This window comes from Ciconia boyciana, chromosome 3, assembly GCF_034638445.1.
Source record: "Ciconia boyciana chromosome 3, ASM3463844v1, whole genome shotgun sequence".
NCBI lineage: Eukaryota > Metazoa > Chordata > Aves > Ciconiiformes > Ciconiidae > Ciconia > Ciconia boyciana.
In genome coordinates this window covers 120,203,008-120,220,271 of record NC_132936.1, presented here as the reverse complement: position 1 = coordinate 120,220,271, position 17,264 = coordinate 120,203,008, and the positions used below count along the sequence as shown (strand labels likewise).

The 17,264-nt window shown below is 38.3% G+C and overlaps 1 protein-coding gene across 5 annotated transcripts in view; it reads left to right on the top strand.

Moving 5' to 3' along the window:
- The window catches only part of MACROD2 (mono-ADP ribosylhydrolase 2), an 897,148-nt gene that overhangs the window by 686,446 nt on the left and 193,438 nt on the right, over positions 1-17,264 (top strand). The gene's annotated exons all lie outside the window — the stretch shown is intronic.

Here is a 17,264-nt window from a genome sequence, read left to right as displayed (position 1 = left end):
CAGGAGTCCCCAAGCAATCGTTTGTCAACAGTAGTTAAAGATTAGTTTATCGTCAATCATTGAACCTTTAATAAACATGTTTTTAGCTGAAGTAAAATGGTTATATTGAAAATAAAGGGAATTTATGTGTTTGTGTCGGTTTTATCTATTGAGAGAAAAAATTTAAATGTGCATCTAATTTTCATACTAAATATCTTTTCCAATAACAGTGTTGAGGAAAATAAAAAAATAGTATTTCTCAATGTTATAGGAACAAAGTCCTTTCCTGTGACAAAAGCAGCTGAAGTTAAACATGTTTGTTTAATGTTCTCTGTATATGTGAATTACATTTAACAGTAATCAAGCACAATCATCCTATATAGAGAGATCCTGCTAACTGCAAACAGAATTGTTTCTTAAAGCTATTTTTCAAGTCCAGTCTATCACATTGTGGCCTATCTGGTAGCGGTCAGCTTGTTTTCAAGCCTTATTTGACTGTGGCCTTGGACAGTCAGAATCTTGACAAAGTCAGCATCAAAGAGCATCTTTGGCACTTGGCTCTTCACAAATACTAGCCAACAAATTCCTGACAGCCCTGGTAGATGCATTGGTATAATCTTAGTTTTACAAATGGGGATCATAAGACTTTGGTTAAAGCTATCTGAGCATCTGAACTCACATGTGCTTGGTTTTTTGGTTTGGGGTGGTGTTTTTGACGGACTTCAAAAGTATTACCAGAATTCCTGAATCGTGGAATAAAGCTTGTTCTGAAACATTTTAAACGTTAGCAGTAATTTTACAAATGGCTATCTGTGTGACCACACTGCAACAACTTGGGTTGAGGCTAGAGCTATGTGCAGAAGACACATTTTTCTTAAGTGGGTTAGCTTCTGCTGAACATAATTGATGTCTTATGTTAGCTTCAGTGTGGGTTTTGTGTGAATTTTTTTTCAGAGAACATTAATGGCACATAATTGTTAGCTGCAGAGAAAAGGATTGTCTTGGGATGGTTTTGTCTGCTTGTGTTTTAGGGACAGTTTTGCTCATCTGCTATTGCTGAAGTCAATGAAACTACAGAAAGAGAAATGAAATGTGTGCATTAACTGTGTTTTTCAAAATCGAGATGTGCTTTGTGTGTAATTAGATAACCAGCACTTGTGGCTGTGACATCTGATCTTTGTATTAAAGATGTAATATGAGACTGCAAAATAATTAGCATTTTAAAAGTAAAGATTAATGTGGAGAACAGCAACCTTCTGTCTTTTCTCATATGCGTATTGAACTCTGAATATAACTGTGGAAATGTAATTGTGACAAGTTATAGAGTATTCTGATATTAAAACTAGCCTCAAAATTAGTCCGTGAATCATATCTTAGTATTGATTTCAGAAAACAGTTCCCAAAGCCAAAATTTTTCAGGTGACACATGTGCCAAGTTTCCATTGTTTGAACAGTGAAAGACACAGTGGTGTACAGGCTGTCACGTCATCTGCAGAGACAGGAGAGCCTCACTGGTACTTAAAGTGAGATGCTAAGGGCAGCTCCACCTCCTCCTTTGCAGGGAACAAAGTGCCGAAGAGTTGCTGATTCCAGTGGACGTTAGGCATGTACATCCTTTGAAAACCTCTTACTGGTGTTCACTTACATACTTTCAGAAACAAACGTGTAAATTTTTTCCTACTCAGTTGCCATGCCTCCAACTGACAAGTGGTTTTCCATCAGCTGAGATACAGGATTTCTTTCCTTGGGTCTATTGTTGTAGCTGTTATTACTAATTTACCTTCAGAAGCAGTTCTGCTTCTAATTAGCTTAATGGAAAGGCATTAAACCAACATTTTTTCCTTTGCAGTCCTAGATATCTAAGGAGGGTGGGGGAAACAATGCTACATCACTTTCATGCAAGAGCCATTTAAAGATATCTTCTGCTGAGGGCTTTTAATGATATGGCAAGTATTTCATAGGACCTGTTTATATTGTAGATGTCTAGTTAATGAAAAGTAAAAATGTGCCTCTTAATTAATAATTAAAAGGAAAAGACTTGCTGCAAGCACCCAAAATCTACAGGAGATAGTAGAGAAATGGTGAAAATTTTGATAAGAAGTCTAATAATGTGAAAAATAGGAACAATTTGAAAAAAGCCACTGTGTCATGTAAGTAGGCTTTGGTGAGGTTAAAGAAAGAAAAAAATATTAGTCCTCTTGCTGTATATGTGCCATTATGTAAAATACAGAAATTGTATATGCATCTGTCATAATTCATGTAAAAATATGTAAGTTTCAAATTTTGTTTTTAAGTGACTTTGCTTCACATTCTAAGAATTTTAGTGCAATATAAACAGTTTCTTCCTGTTTCTGAAGGGAGGATGAGTAATATATGTTATTAATGAAACTGAAAAACAATTTTGTGAGTGTTCAAATTGATGTTATCATTTTCTTAAAATAACAATCTCTAGCAGAAATTCAGTGCAAGCCCTCCTGAGTGGCATTGTTATAATAATTGAATATCAGAGTTAATGAAATATTCAAAAGGTTCCCTTCCTAGTTTTCTCTCTTGCCTGTCTGTTAGTGAGATCAGCAGTTAATGAATCTTGAGGTAGCACAATTGTTCTGTTACCCTCTCAATATATATGGACTTCCAGTAGAAAGGAAATTTTTAAACCTACAATTTAATATCTTTTCATTGTCTAAGAGCTGTCTTGTGCTAAAAAATATTATTTCTATGTATTGAAAGGCTTAGAAATGAAATATGCTAATAAAAGAATATCTGATTCGTTATCAAGAGAATAATTTAAGGGGGGGGGGATTAGAAAATGTATGATTCATATTAAAACGTAGTTTTTTAGTTGAATCCGTGACAAATTTTCTGTTCTATTTTTGCAGTAAAAAAATAGATTGTGACTACTATTAAATGGGTGCTTGCAAGGCAAGAGAGGAAGAAGTTTTGTAATGGACTTGGATCCTCAGGGCCAAATCAGCAAGCCAGGCTATGGGATTTTTAAGGGTACATTTATGTAGTTGCTTATTATTCAGTTTACAGTAGTACCTGCACTCCTTACCAAAAGCGTCGGACACTGCATAAACACCCTTTATAGCATAAATCCTGTCCTGGAGGTCTCAAACTTAAGAAAGGAAAAAAGTAGGATGAGAAAAGAGCAATTCTCCTTCTTTGTGTCCTGCTACATCTGTGACAGTTTAGCAGCTCCGGTGAGCTCAGGGAGGGATTTGGGAGCTGCAGTGGGGTTTCCTGCGTCCCAGTGCCAGGGCACGTGGGTCCATCTGTCTTTCCTGTAGGGCAGGGTACACGGGCAGTGCCAAGTAACTTGAGTTCCTTGTGGGATTTAGTCCGGTGTTCCTCATTAGCCTATCTACGAGACAAGGGGAAGCGATTGGCCTTTTTTTTTTTTTTTTATATTGATGTCCAGGTTATCTTTGCACATTATCATCATCTCATGCAGTGAGACTGCACCACCTAATTCTCTCACATTGGGACTCTCCAGGCAGATTGATACCATAGGCTTGTTTTAATCTTCACTGTGTTAGAAAGAGAACGTCTGATATTTACAGCTGTTGTTAAATACATGTCCTGATGAGACTTTTGTCCTGTCATTCACAAGATTGATTTGTGCCCTGATTTCTGTGGCAGCAGGACTCCTGAAGCTACTCTAGAGAAGCTGCCAAGCTAAGTTGCACTAGTTATGTCATCATCTTCATTACTCATAAGAAAAACATTTTTCTTCAGGAAGTGTTTGCTGTTTCTCCTTTATTGATAGAAAGTACTTCTTACATGCTGTTCCTCTCATAACACTTTCTCTGTCATGTCAAGAGTCAAGTGGAGGAACAAAAGCGCAAGTTGCTCTCAATGAAGCAGAGAAGAAAACCTTCCCCCTTTCCTCCAGTCAGGTGTATTGAAATAGTTGTGCCTCTTCAGCTGTTTATTATTGCCTTGCTGCAAGCGGCAGCGCAGTTGTCTCTATGCTATTAAGGATCGTGAGCCTACAGTGAGCACTGTCCACTGCTACCAGCCCAGGAAGACAGTGCAGGGAACCCATACTCAGACCTTGCTGAAGGCCAGAGGATTACATTTATGGTCATAAATCTGAGCAGCAAGGGGAACAGTGGGGCAGGTTGACCCTCTTGCCTTGTTGCACCTATCAGGGCTTCCCTAAGTCATCTGCATGACTGTAACCCTGTGGAATATCGAGTGACTTAAAGCTACACTTGGGCAACAGATGTAGCATAGAATTATGTGCATCTCTTCAGGATCGTAGAGCTAATGTAGTGCTATGAGAATTTTAGGCATGGTAGTGAAATTTTGACATAAAAATATCCTTGTAATCATGTTACTTGCAATAAAAGCTTGTATGAAGCTACTAATCTTGTTCAACGGAGATATGTGACAAAATTTAAAAATCTTTCTGAGCACTTGTGCAAATTTAAAATAGTTCAAACTTTTAGAGAACCCATAACATGTTAATAGAAGATTTATGATAAACATTTTGCCTCTCTCTTTGGGAGAGATTATGGATGGTTTTTGACATGGGTGTCTGAAGTTGGACACCTATAGGAACAGCCTAGTTTTCAGAGGGACTAAGCACTTACACTTCCCACTGAATATTAAAGGATTGCCAGAAGTCCCAGTGAGAGGCACTAAGACTTTTAAGAAGCTGTTACTGAAGTATGCTTGGTAAAATGGTTGTAAGACAGCGCTTGCGTTATGAATGACTTGATCTCTAAGGTGAGTGGCTGGACTTGTATTTCTTTATTCAGTGACTCCATAAGCATCTCGCAGTGCCTTGGGGTATATACAGTTCCCAGACCTCTGTAAATCCTATCGGTCTTTAAGCCCTACACATGCAAAATGAATCTTAAGTAGTTCTTCCCTTGTAGATCCCAAACCAATGAAGATTCATGAAATGGTGAATGCCCCTCATTATTTCCAAGCTTGTTTTTAATGATTCTGATTTAGCTAAATATTTTCAGTACATCTGTATGTTTACAGTAACAGGATCTGAATTTCCAGCTAGCAACAAGAAACCTGAAATTGTCATGACACACAGTAGCTTAGTTTTAAGCAACAACTACTTGGTATAAGCTAATGTTTTAAGGTACAGTAAAAGAATGTGGATAAGAAACCCCATGGAAAATAAGTGTTTTGATATAGCTCTCTAATCCAGCTGTGAGAACAAATAATATATCTTCCGCTTGGCAAAGCTGGCAATTGAAAAACATACTTGAGAATGGGGATTTATAGCAAGATGACAATTTAATGACTCTTTACGGTTTCAGGAGGCTTTCCCCTATTCCTGATTATTATCAGAAGTACTATAGTAAACAAAAATTGTTTGCCTAATAATTGCTAACACATATTTTATAAACTTCTTCAATAACTTTCTCACTTTCTAAACCCAGCATCATTTAGTACCGAACATCTAAATCTTAAAATAAACTGTCAAGACTGGTTGTTTCTCACAACTAGTACAAAAATGAACAATATAAGTAGGAAGACATTCTTCAAGTAACACATTCAGTTGGACAACTGAAATGCATAGTGCTGCTTGCCTATTTCAGAATATTTTAAACGTGGCTTTTAAATGAGTTAAACTAATGGATAAAAGATAAGACATGGTGAGAAAAGCTCTATACAGTAGGAATTTGTAGAAGCAGACTTTTAATGCAGTCGTAGTTTCAGGGTCTCTTGTATGTTTGGTTTTTGAGAAAGAAAAGATCAGGCAAAAATACTGGTAGTATTCTTTACAAGACTGTTGGCATTCTGTCATAATCCATGTCTTCAGGTATTGGTGTGTGTAGATGTCACCTGTGGATGAGGGGCCCAACTAAAAAAAGCAGTGTATTTGTCAAGTTGCCAAAAAGTTTTGAGATATCATCCTATTGACTATGGCAGTCAACCACATTGACTACCGTTTCCCTTGTTATGATCAATAACACTTAGCCTAGCATCTGCCAAATGCCAGTGACCCCGTCATCCAAATGAAATAAGCTTTGCTCTTGTTTGTGTGCATTGTGATAACATAAGCCAGACTTAAGCCAGGTGTTACGAGACCATTGGTTTGGGTGCTCAGGTAAAGGCCTATACAAGTATCTCATATGGGATTAAATGTCAGGCTAGATTGTATATTACATTTCCATAACTTGGTATAAGCTTTGTCCACTGCAGGGCTTGGAAGGGCTTACTGCATGCTCCATAACAGAGAGAAACCAAATTCTCTGGTCCCTTTAGGAGCCTTGAGGAAAGAGTTAGACAATCCTTCGGATGGATCTGTAGGTCTTGGACAGGACAAGAGCCCAGCAGCTGTTGTGACAGGCTGGTCTCTGGCCCTGGCTTGGGGGCTACCAAGCTGCTACTGCTCTCTTTTTACCTTTGACATTTGACTCTTGGCTGTCTGGGTGCCCTGAGCCCTATTCCCTTAGTTTCCCCTTTCCTCTTGAGCTGTGAGCGCACAAGAAGCTTGCTTTCCCTATGCGGTATCTATTGTCTTTGTCATAAGAAAAATGTGAGATACCTTCCTTGCTTTGGGGCAAGACATCTCTTTTTTAGAAAAATTCTTCATGGGCCCTGCAACTACAGACAGCCAATTCCAATCTCCAGTTTTCCCTCAACATTGTCAAGAACAGATGAAAGACTGATGATTGCACAGCTAGTCTCCAGGTGAGTTACAAGGCCTTCTGCTTATCTCCTTTCACCTGATCACCTCTTTTCTGGGATCCTGAGTATCAGAAGGAGAATAACAACTCACCCTGTGACAGTCCAAAATCTGTATTTCTTTCCTGACCAGTCAAATGTCCCAGTTAGCAAAACCATCATAGCCCACAGCCGTGTAGGTACTGAAATGTGTCCCTGATTTAAACTGTATTAACAGTTCTGTTCATCTCAATCTGGTAATTCCAGGATCGGGACTGATTCTTTTTAAGTCTCATCAATTGCAAAATTTAAATTCATAGTGAAGATTAGAATGAAAATAAAAGAAAATATAGTTATTTTTAAAGTTTCCAGCAATAGTGGGAAGTGTCGTTAGCAATGCTCTGATCAAAAGCCACATTTAAAAGTGAATGCGAGTAAGAGGCAATGAAAATTGAGGACAATACTCATGTTTATCCCAGATAGCTCCAGCAATTACTGTGGCGCCTTTAATACTGGCAGAGAAGGCCTGTACCACTTTCAGCTAAATAAAAGAAACCACAACAATGGGTAACTACTGATGCAGCACACTCATGGAAAAATTACATTTTGAAAGGTATAACAAAAGCTTTTCTAGATGAGAGGTTTTATTTAATAGTAAAAGTTATTGCTTATTCTTTAGAAAGTCCCCTCCAAGCGAGATATAGTATTTTTAGCCTATGACTTTGAATGGCATGCTGTGTGTCAGTTTTAAACCCACCTGACTAAAAATTATAATAAGTACCCATTTCTTCCATGTACTTATGTGCATTTAGTTCAGTGACCCTCAGCCTGAGAGTTTAGAACAGGAATTATATGTGGACCTGTCTCTCCATATTGAACGATTACCTAGCACTGAGCCTTTCTGAGACTGACTATGCGGACGCTTGCATTAAATGAGTGTCTGATGGAGTTCAGAATCATTACTGCTGATGTGGATGGAAGTTATCAATGAGTTTCTGAAGAAATAAGGAAAAGACAAGAGAAATTGCTGGCTGGGTAAATAACAATTGTAACTAGAAATTTAGACCACAATTTTATGCCTATAAATATTAGATCTATGCATTACTGCATCAAATAGAAGTACAGATTTTATTCACTCTGATGTAGACGTATGATCAAATTACCTGAAGCATGTGATACAGAGCTTATCATAGCTTAAATTATTAGGAATGAGAGTGAAAACACAGATAATTCCTACTACGGCTTAATGCCTTCTGTGGGACTGTTAATCCATCAAAACAATTTTTGACTGGTCTGATCTTGTAGAGTAAATTTATTTCAGTCAATCTTTGCATCATGGAATTGGAGACCTTCTTAACTTAATGCCGGGTATTCAAAAGTTGGACTTTCTGTATTATTTATTCCACAGCTATCGGGGATCTGTCTACCCAAACTCATTGTCAGATGGGCTCTGTTGCAGGGTTGTCTATCTTGGGACAAGGTCTATACAGCAGATTTAGTTGAAGGTGACACCTCCCTCTCCCCCCCCCCTTGGTAGAATTGTGCCGCCATATGACTGAAAATCATTAGAAGAAGTGAGTGTGGGCCTCTAGTGCTCTAGAAAGGGAGGTACTAAGTTTTCTAGGTTTATTAGGAGTGGAAAAAGGCTTAGACAAACAGACATGTAGCATTACTACTGTGGAAGGCATTAGTGAGAATGACAAAATTGTCCATTTCTGCTGTCTGCACACAGAAAAAGCTACTGCAGATTCAAAACCAAATAAATAGAACTTGGTTTTTTTAATTAATTGAAATACCTTGAAGTTTTTCTGCTTTATCAATATTTATTTGGTTTTGCCCTAATTTTTTTGTAGATTGCAAAATTGCTAAGAAAAAATACTGATTTCGTTCAATTTTTAATCCCTCGTTACTGGCATTATTTTGGTTTGTATCCTAAGATCTGAATCAGATTGTCCCAGTTGAATGTCAACGTTTGGTCAGTAGGCAAGTGCTTTAAGTCTTTTTTCACTTCTCTGATAAAGGAGCAAAGAAGTTCCAAAAAGCTAGGGAAATCCACTTGCTATGCTATGAAAGTGAATATGCTAAAGGTAAATCACTGAAAATCCTACAGGGAGGAATTGGGAGAGAACACTAGGTACATAAAAATATCTGAGGTTTCAGAAGGACTAATGGTGCCTGATGAAAGCGTAAGGCAAGTTTTACAAGCTAACGTGAGTAATCCGCAGATTTGTAAGCGCTGCATTGATGTCCACAGCTTAGAAAGAGGCATCTTTATAACTTCTAAAATATGGAATTGGCTGCTAGGTTGCAGAAAATGGAAATAAAATTTGTTGCCCTTGTTAATGTTGTTATTAAATATCCTTGGCTTTTGCCTATCTCTTCTTAAACCACACTAAATGGAGCTTAGAGTTATATAGTCATAGTTGAATATCCTTTCTCTAATGCATACATTTAATGCTCAGATTTTGCTTCTTGGTAAACTGTATGTCGTGTTCATTCGTCTCTGTGACAGCGTTAAAGTAACATGAATATTTATCAGCTTGATAGAAAGTACATTAGAAATCAGCATCGTTATATTAATTAACTTAAAAAAAATTAATCAGTACTTAGTCTCATGATGATAATTATGTAAAGTCAAACTCTTGTATCTTTTAAAATGTTCTCCTTAATATAGTCATGCTTATTGAAATTGTCTATTTTTCTGCATCATACTTTGGCCAAGGACTCTTCCAAGGGTCCTACAAGCCAACATACAATTATTCTTTTACATTACATTATTAATAATATGCAAACTTTATATTTTAATTTTCATTGGCAAATATCAAACCATTATTACCAAGGACATCATACGTGCATATATATGTATCTATCTCATTATATCCAGCTTGGTGCATACAGGGGTAAACCACCAGACTGAGCTGTTTAAGATGCCCACTTAGATGTAAAAATGAAGAGGCTGGTCTTGGCAGGGTGAGTCCAAACACCCAGGTCAGCCATTTCTTTGGTCCCTTGCGGGGGCAGGCATAGCAGTGAAGGGCCACGGATGGGAGGGCACAACCCACCTTGGATCTGCAGATCTCTTCAGAATCTCACCTGACGTCAACTCTTTTTCTTTACAAAAACCTCAGACAAAACCTAAATAATTTTGATTTTTTTTTTCTTCAAGGGCACGTGTATTTTAGTGTTATCTATTACCTCTAAGTTCACATTAAGAGCTGCTGGTTCTAGATAAATGTAAGTATACAAAACACAAATATACAAGTAATCAGAATGCAATTGCAGACACAGTGTGTTGCAGAGTCCATGGCAAACATTTGCTGACATGACTTAGAAGTTGTCCAGGATGGCATGTGTTGAGTAGGATGGAGAAAACCTGTTCATTTCTAAGAATAGCCCTACCTGGGGGGTTTTTTTGGTTTTGTTTTGGTTTTCTTTTTTTTTTTTTTTTAAACAGAGTGGAGCATGGTTCTGTTCTGAACAAGGCACGAGCCAATTTATTCTTTATCTGATAATTGTTCTGTATGGTTTTCATGATTAATACTAACCTACAGTCTTTCTGTACTGTGTGAGATAGCATCACCTTTGGATCTTGAGTTCCACTGAATGCTTGAGTTCCTGCTTTCTAATAAGTGGGAAAGAAAGAAGGACTGTTTGAAAACAACCCAGACATTTCTCACAATATGGAAATAATTGCAAGCAGCTAATCTAATTGGCAATCCAATATTTGCTGCTAAAATGCAAAAACCAAAGTAAGATTAAGAGTGGGACATACAGCTTAGTCCTTATCTTACTATGGTTATTGGTTTATGGGATTATTTAGAATTTAGCTTGTGTGTTTGTTTAAGATAGAGTTTGATATTGCTGTGTGAGGCTGTAAACCAGGTTTCCATTATGCTGTGCTGTTTATACTCAGGACCTTACAAAACTTTTCATGGCCTTTAACCTAGATGACAGTGCCAGGGATTCATTACATAGCTGCCTAAGCACTTTCTTTTTATATCAAAATGATTTATACGTTCTGTACTTTTCCCATTTCCTCTTTGGAGAATGCCAGGAAAGGAAGACCAGTGCAACAGCCGTCGTGATTGATACTATGCTTTTGAAGACAGATGGGAATTATTTAATGCTAGGGGACTTTCCAATTAGCTCCCTATCCTACCTGTGTTTAGAATTATCAGTTAATTTTGCACGCTGAGTTAGCTCAGCAGCTCCTGTCACAGGCGCACTTAGCAGTACCAAGAACTGAGAAGCTGATATCAAATACTTTTCAGCTGATTATCATACCACCTAAGCTGGAATGGTTTTCCAGATATTTATTCAGGAGTGGCCCTTAATATTTAAGATGTTTTACATCAGTATAGGGCCACTGACCTTGAGGAAATTTCTCTCAAGTCAAGCCGTTAGAAGTCACCCTCTCCTACTAGCTGATTTTTCCATTCCTATTGAGGGGAAGCAACACTAAATGCGATTAATATTCTATCCTCATTGTTCTATCCCAAAACTTAGCAAATAAAGTTGAAATACACAGAAGCAGAGGTTTTAATAACTGGTAGGTGGTCAGAGACTCTCCAGTCACTGGGGATTCTGAAATGTGGCACTCCAACACCCAAAGCACAGACTATGGAAAACCCCAAGATATTTTAGGCAGTTGTGCTCTTTGGCATTATCCTCAAATAGCAGCTCCTGAACTCGCCATTTTAACACGTCTTGGGTGATTAGTCTGATGCTAGAAAATAATCGCCCTGCTTTTTAAGAGGAGGAATAAGACTACTGTAAGTGAACATTGAAAATCTGTGACAGTTTTTAAGCTGGCAGAAGCCTGCGCAGGCAATAGTGAATATTGCTTCACTGTAAACAGAACACACAAGATTTTCTGTCTAATGATAACCCAATAGTTTGCATAGTTTCCTTCTCTCCAGCTCTACCTGATGATAAGTCACCTGACAAGAGCATGCGATTTTAAGAATCCAGCAACTTGCAATTGTGGAAATATGTAGAGCTTTGAAAGAACCCGAGTACTAGAGTGACAGCCTGGCTTTACATGCTTTACTGGGAGATCGTATGCTACTATACTGGTTTTGTAGCATTCCTCTCGGCTAAAAAGCTTAGCTTGTACTGCATTATGATTATTATCTCCCATTCAGGTTTACAGTGGCAGAGATGATAGTTTGAGTAAAACATTTTCCTAGAAATACCCTTTCCTGTAGAAGCATAATTAGCAACAATGTTTTTGTTTGCATGTAGCGTACGTTTCTGCAAATATCCAGAAGAATGAGACATGCTCCTGCACTTACTCAAGAAATGAAACTACTGTTCATTAGGAACAACGTAATTCTATGTAAGAGGTATTTCTAGTATTTGTGATAAATAATAATGATTACTCTGTTTCACTGCTACATAGCCATTCTGAAAAGAGACATCTGCCTTTTGTGTGAACAGAGAAATATGAACACCACTGATAAATTCTCTCTTTATTTGCCCTAGGCAATATGTCATTTATATGTAGGTATAGATTGTGGGAATTAATTACATTGTCTTACTTTCTACGAATCAAAGTAAAAAGACTGTCAGGTAATGTCCAAAGGAATTTATCAGTCTTATTTTCTAGATTAGATTCACTGCTATCCTTCACTTTATTAGAGTAGTCTCAAGCAACAAATAATATTAAATTATTAAATTCTCATTAGTGAGTAGACTGTTGTGAAAAATCTCACGTTTCTTCAAGGGAAAGGGAGAATAAGGGATGTGTGAGTCTAGAAATCCCAGTGAAATAAATTCCTTAAAGAACGCTTCTGCAAATGAATGAGCTTATCAAGTGTCACCTACACTTGCATAGGTACTCAGGATTAATTATTTTTTAGCCAATCTTTTTTTTTTCCTTGCAAATATTAATTTTTCTTTTGTTCAGCTAATCAGGTAACAAGTACCTGCCCATTGTTATCTCCATGTTAACTTGAATGTTGCACTGTAATTGAACTCTTTCTTTAACCTTATCACATGAAGAACTTAAGTGAATTGAAAATTTCTTATACCTTCATAATCCATTACTTATCTTTTAGTGCTTAGGAAGTAAAATACACCCATTGAACTAAACTCACCTAGAAGATTTATAAAATACTAGTACTCTGAAAATTGCTAGTTGAGTCTACTTAGATTCCCACTTATTATGCAGACATACTCATTTTACATTCAACTCATCCTACTGTCCAACCATTTTTATCTCACTCCATCTATGCTGTTGCTAAGAATCTAATTCACAAGCTTCTTGCAGCAAGGACTGTAGGCTGACTCCAGCTCTTTTAACTCCAATGGGATTTGTGTCATTGGTTCCTGTAGCTCAGGATTTACTTTGTAACTTTTACTATTTTTGTTGTCTTGACAAAGCATCCTGTGTTGTAGAACTCCTGATTACCAGTGCAATCTCAATAACTCTATACCAGTATACAGAAATGTATACACTTCTGGTGTACGTATAAGGTCATAACTCATATCTACCATGCTGATAGGAGGACACCTGCCCCATGATAGTAAATGCAGTCTCTGATTGATTTGTGTATTTGGGTATGGCAGCAATTGCTAAAATGCTTTTTTCTTATGCTACTTATCATAAACAGACTTAGTGTGTTGAGAGTTCCTGACATTCATCCTGTATTCAGTGTGTCTTATACCTGGATTTTATTTCCATGCATTTGGAGATAGCTTGTCTTTACAATAATTAAAAAAAAAAGTTACAAAGGAGAAAATGTTCTGTTGTGCTTTCATTGGTATTAGTTCATATCTGGAGTCTGAGAGAAGTTTTTGCTTGTGCTGTGTTGTGACTGAGATGGGATATGAGCCCCTGGGTACTGTATGTTGAGGCAGCTGATGAACAGTTGTCCTTTAAACTATAGCTAATGTCATCAGTTTTTCAGAACACCTCCTCCTCTTCCACAGCACTGCAGTGTATTTACTCCTACAAATCCTTACTGTTTCTTCAGCTCCCGGTTCTCAAGGCCAGTGCCTGGTAAAGTAGCCTGAGCAGTCTGCAAAATGTAAGTTTTAAACCCATGCAGCTAGATTATTTTTCGCTCGTTTTTATGTTATTTATCAGAACTCTCCACATCCTACTTTTTTGGGCTAGTGGAGAAAGTCAAGCAGTAAGGTCGGGGCCTTTTCTCTCATCATCCGTCTCTCTCCAACCACCTAGTCAGGATCTGGCTGCAGAATTGCCCTCTAGAGCTTTAATTTAATCTGATGATGTAGGTTAACGGAGAGCCATGCCTATCCTCCCTTAGCTGCAGGGGAGAAAGAAGTAACAGCCGAGCTGCACTCTTGGTGCTGTAGAGCTGCACGTGCCTTTCCGAGGGTTCATGAGCAATTACAGGTGCAATGCCAGGTGTCAGATTCAGACTTAAAGAGAATCAGGGGATTGATTTTAGTAGCTAAAGGTTTCTAAAAGTACCCTAGGACTTTTAGTAGAGCACTGTAGGTAAACTGTTAGAGTTGGTGTGTTGTAGGTTATTACGTTCTGTCTATTTAAATTGGTTATATCTGTCTTAGGCTGTGAACAGCCAGAACAGCTATGGCACATTTGAATTGCTTTCCTGGATCAGGGTCTTGCTTTCAGGGTGATGTCACCACTGTTTTTGTTTTTAATCCAAGAGAGGTTAGGTCTGGATATGTAGACTGCGCTTCAGTGTTGGAAATGTAGTCCTCCTCCTTATATGTTTTAACAAATCCTTTTTCTGGCATGTCTTTTTATTACGACAATCATCTATTATAATCCCATTCCCATCTGATCATGTTCAGCTTCTCACTGTTTGCACCGTCTCTTCTATTTGCAAGTTTGCACTTGCCTAATGTCACTTGCAATCGCAAGCAGACTCATGCGGCCTCGGCACTCATACACCTCCCAAATCCACACGTTCCCCGTGGTGCTCATCTCTGAAATGGTCGTGATTGGATGCCAGGATGTATCCTAGGAGATGCTCTTGGCCTCCCAAAGCCTTGCAGTTTACATTATTAATGGCTGGGTTGTGGTTTGGGATGTTCATACCAACAGAGATCGTGCAGGTCCCAATTATTTTTGCACTTGTCTCACCAATTCCCATTTACCACTCTAAGTCAGAAATTTTCTAAAGAGAAACAAAAGCATAGGAGCGGTTTTCTGTTCTTCGACAGATATTTGAAGGGGAAAAGATTTAACAAAGCTTTATATCGGCAAGCACTAAATGGAAATCAATTAATTAGAACTGATGCTTTAGAAAGGGATGCCTCATCACTTTATATCAGGCAGCTTATGATTTTGAATCATAGGCTGAAATCATATCGTCCTAAATTTTGTTTAGGTCTAACTTTATATAAATGAAATGTTGTCAAATTGAAGAGACATGATTGGTTTTGTCCCCCCCCCTTTCCTTTCTCTTCCTTCCCCCTCCTCCTCCTCCTATTTTTTTCAGGGAATGGATTGTGTCACTTCTGTTTTTAAAGATCTGTTTCTTTGAGTGATTCTGACTGCTGCTGCCTTTGTTTTGTGTATTACGGCATCCTACAGGAAATGTATAATTGATTGTCAAAATAGCAGTGGACAAGAAATTGTTCAGGGTCAATTTATTCACATTGAAATCGTTTTTGTGTCTACCCCTTGTTTCACGGGATCTCCTCTTTGCTTTATTCCTGATGTTCGTTATGTCAGACAAATGCTCGTGTACTGAATAGAGGTAATTAAAGATCAGGTCTGTCATGTCACAGCAGTATTTTTCATATTCACAGAAAGCACTTGTACTTGCTTTGTGAAAATACTGTGCCTGCTGTAAAGCTACTCAGACTGCTTCATGCTTTTATATCAGCTGCAAGTTTCCCTTTGGCTGCTCCAAACCATGGAAATGGAAATAAGTACTTCTGTTAATGTGACAAGCTCTGATAATACAAGAGGAAAGTTCCTTGCATTATGCTGTCCACCACAGCCAATGTCTCTTTCTGCGTTTCCTTGTAAAAATCCCCCACTCCATTATAACCAGGCATTTATAACTATCAGATTATAGTAAATTCATTTGTCTTCTGGTTTGTATGTTTGGACTGGTAAGGAACCACCATCCAGCAATTTAAGTTGTACTATGTCACAAATAGGTACTTATTCCCTTGTTGGAAGTGCCTGGTTATCTGGGTTTTTAATGCAGATCACCCTTCCCATGCTGGTTGCCGTTGTGTAAATAGGATAGGTATGTCCCAGATGTGTTCAAATAAAGTTCCCCCCAGCCTGGCACCGATGGGTGAATGAAGCGGGTCATTGCCAGCTCGCCGCTTGTGCAGGGAGAGGGAGAATGTGCTTTGCAGGTGCCGTTTGCAGCGTGGAGGGTGTGCGTGGCTCCAGCTTGGCTCCCACAGGGTGCCTGCTGCACGCTCCAATGTTTGGGAGCAAAGAAACGTGCCTGAGCTCAGTGGGAACGCTCGCTCCTCTAAAAGGCCAAATACTGCTGCTGGGGAGGACAGAGGTTCCTGACTCTGTTTCAGCTGCCATCGCAGCTCAGCGGGTTCCCATGGTGCCGATCAGTAGTGTGGGGAGCCCTACTCCTTCACATCAGTATGTACTGGTTAGAACAAAACCAGAGGGGATTATAAGATGGCAGAGTGCTTCTTACAAGCACGTTTCCAGTGCTGTCATCACCGCTAAAGAACACGGATGAAAATGGCATCACACAGACCTTGTTAAAGAGAAAGAGGAAAAAAAAAAACAAAAACAAAACACACACACAACAAAAAAAGGGGTTCAGGATCTGCCATATCCGTAGCTCAGTGTTGCAAAGCATTTTAGCATCTCTTGTGAAGTGCTGGCTGCTCTCAATTCTCACTTACTTTAATGGACATTCAAGGCACTTAGCACCTTGCAGGGGGCATTCAGCACTGTTTAGCATTGGTCCCTTCCTAGGTCTTCACTTATGAAATAACCAGCTCTGCAAAGCAGAATAAAAGTTTATTTTGACAACCCGCTGTGATGTATGGGTCCAATTACTGAAGTCTCCAGACTCATGTTGGTTCTGGAAAATTTTTTTTAATAGTAGAAGCATAATCTAAAACAAGGAATTCTCTTTTAGGTTACATTCCCTCTAGGCAAAAGAGTAAATATAGGAAGGAAAGGAATTAATGGAGACTATAACTCATACTGGTTTTGTTTGTTCATATACATTACATTACTCTGCCACGCTCACTCGCTTTTTCTCATCATTCTTCCCCCACTCCCAGCTCTCCCTTCTCTTATCGTATTTTTACATCAGCATAACTTTTTGGATTTCATAGGATCCACTCCTAATTTAATCTAATGCCAACAACATGGACGTTGGAGATGTAATTTACACCATCAAATTGAACCAGGGCCAGGCACTTCTCTAAGAGCTGCACCTGCTTTCTCTAGGCTGTATTTAGTGGAATTTTTCCTTTCATGTTTAATTCATATTCCTTCTGGGAAAATATTTAGCAAGCTAACAATCGAAGTTAGGGATAGGGGACCTTAGTACAGCTTGAAGTTCTGTAATGCAGATAAAACATTTTCCAAATGTTTTGGGTATCACAAAATGAGTTTTGAATTATGTGAATTTCTCCCTTTGCTTTTTCTCATTATTAAATCCATGTTCCTTTTCATTTCATTTCCATTAAAAGCATATCTTTTT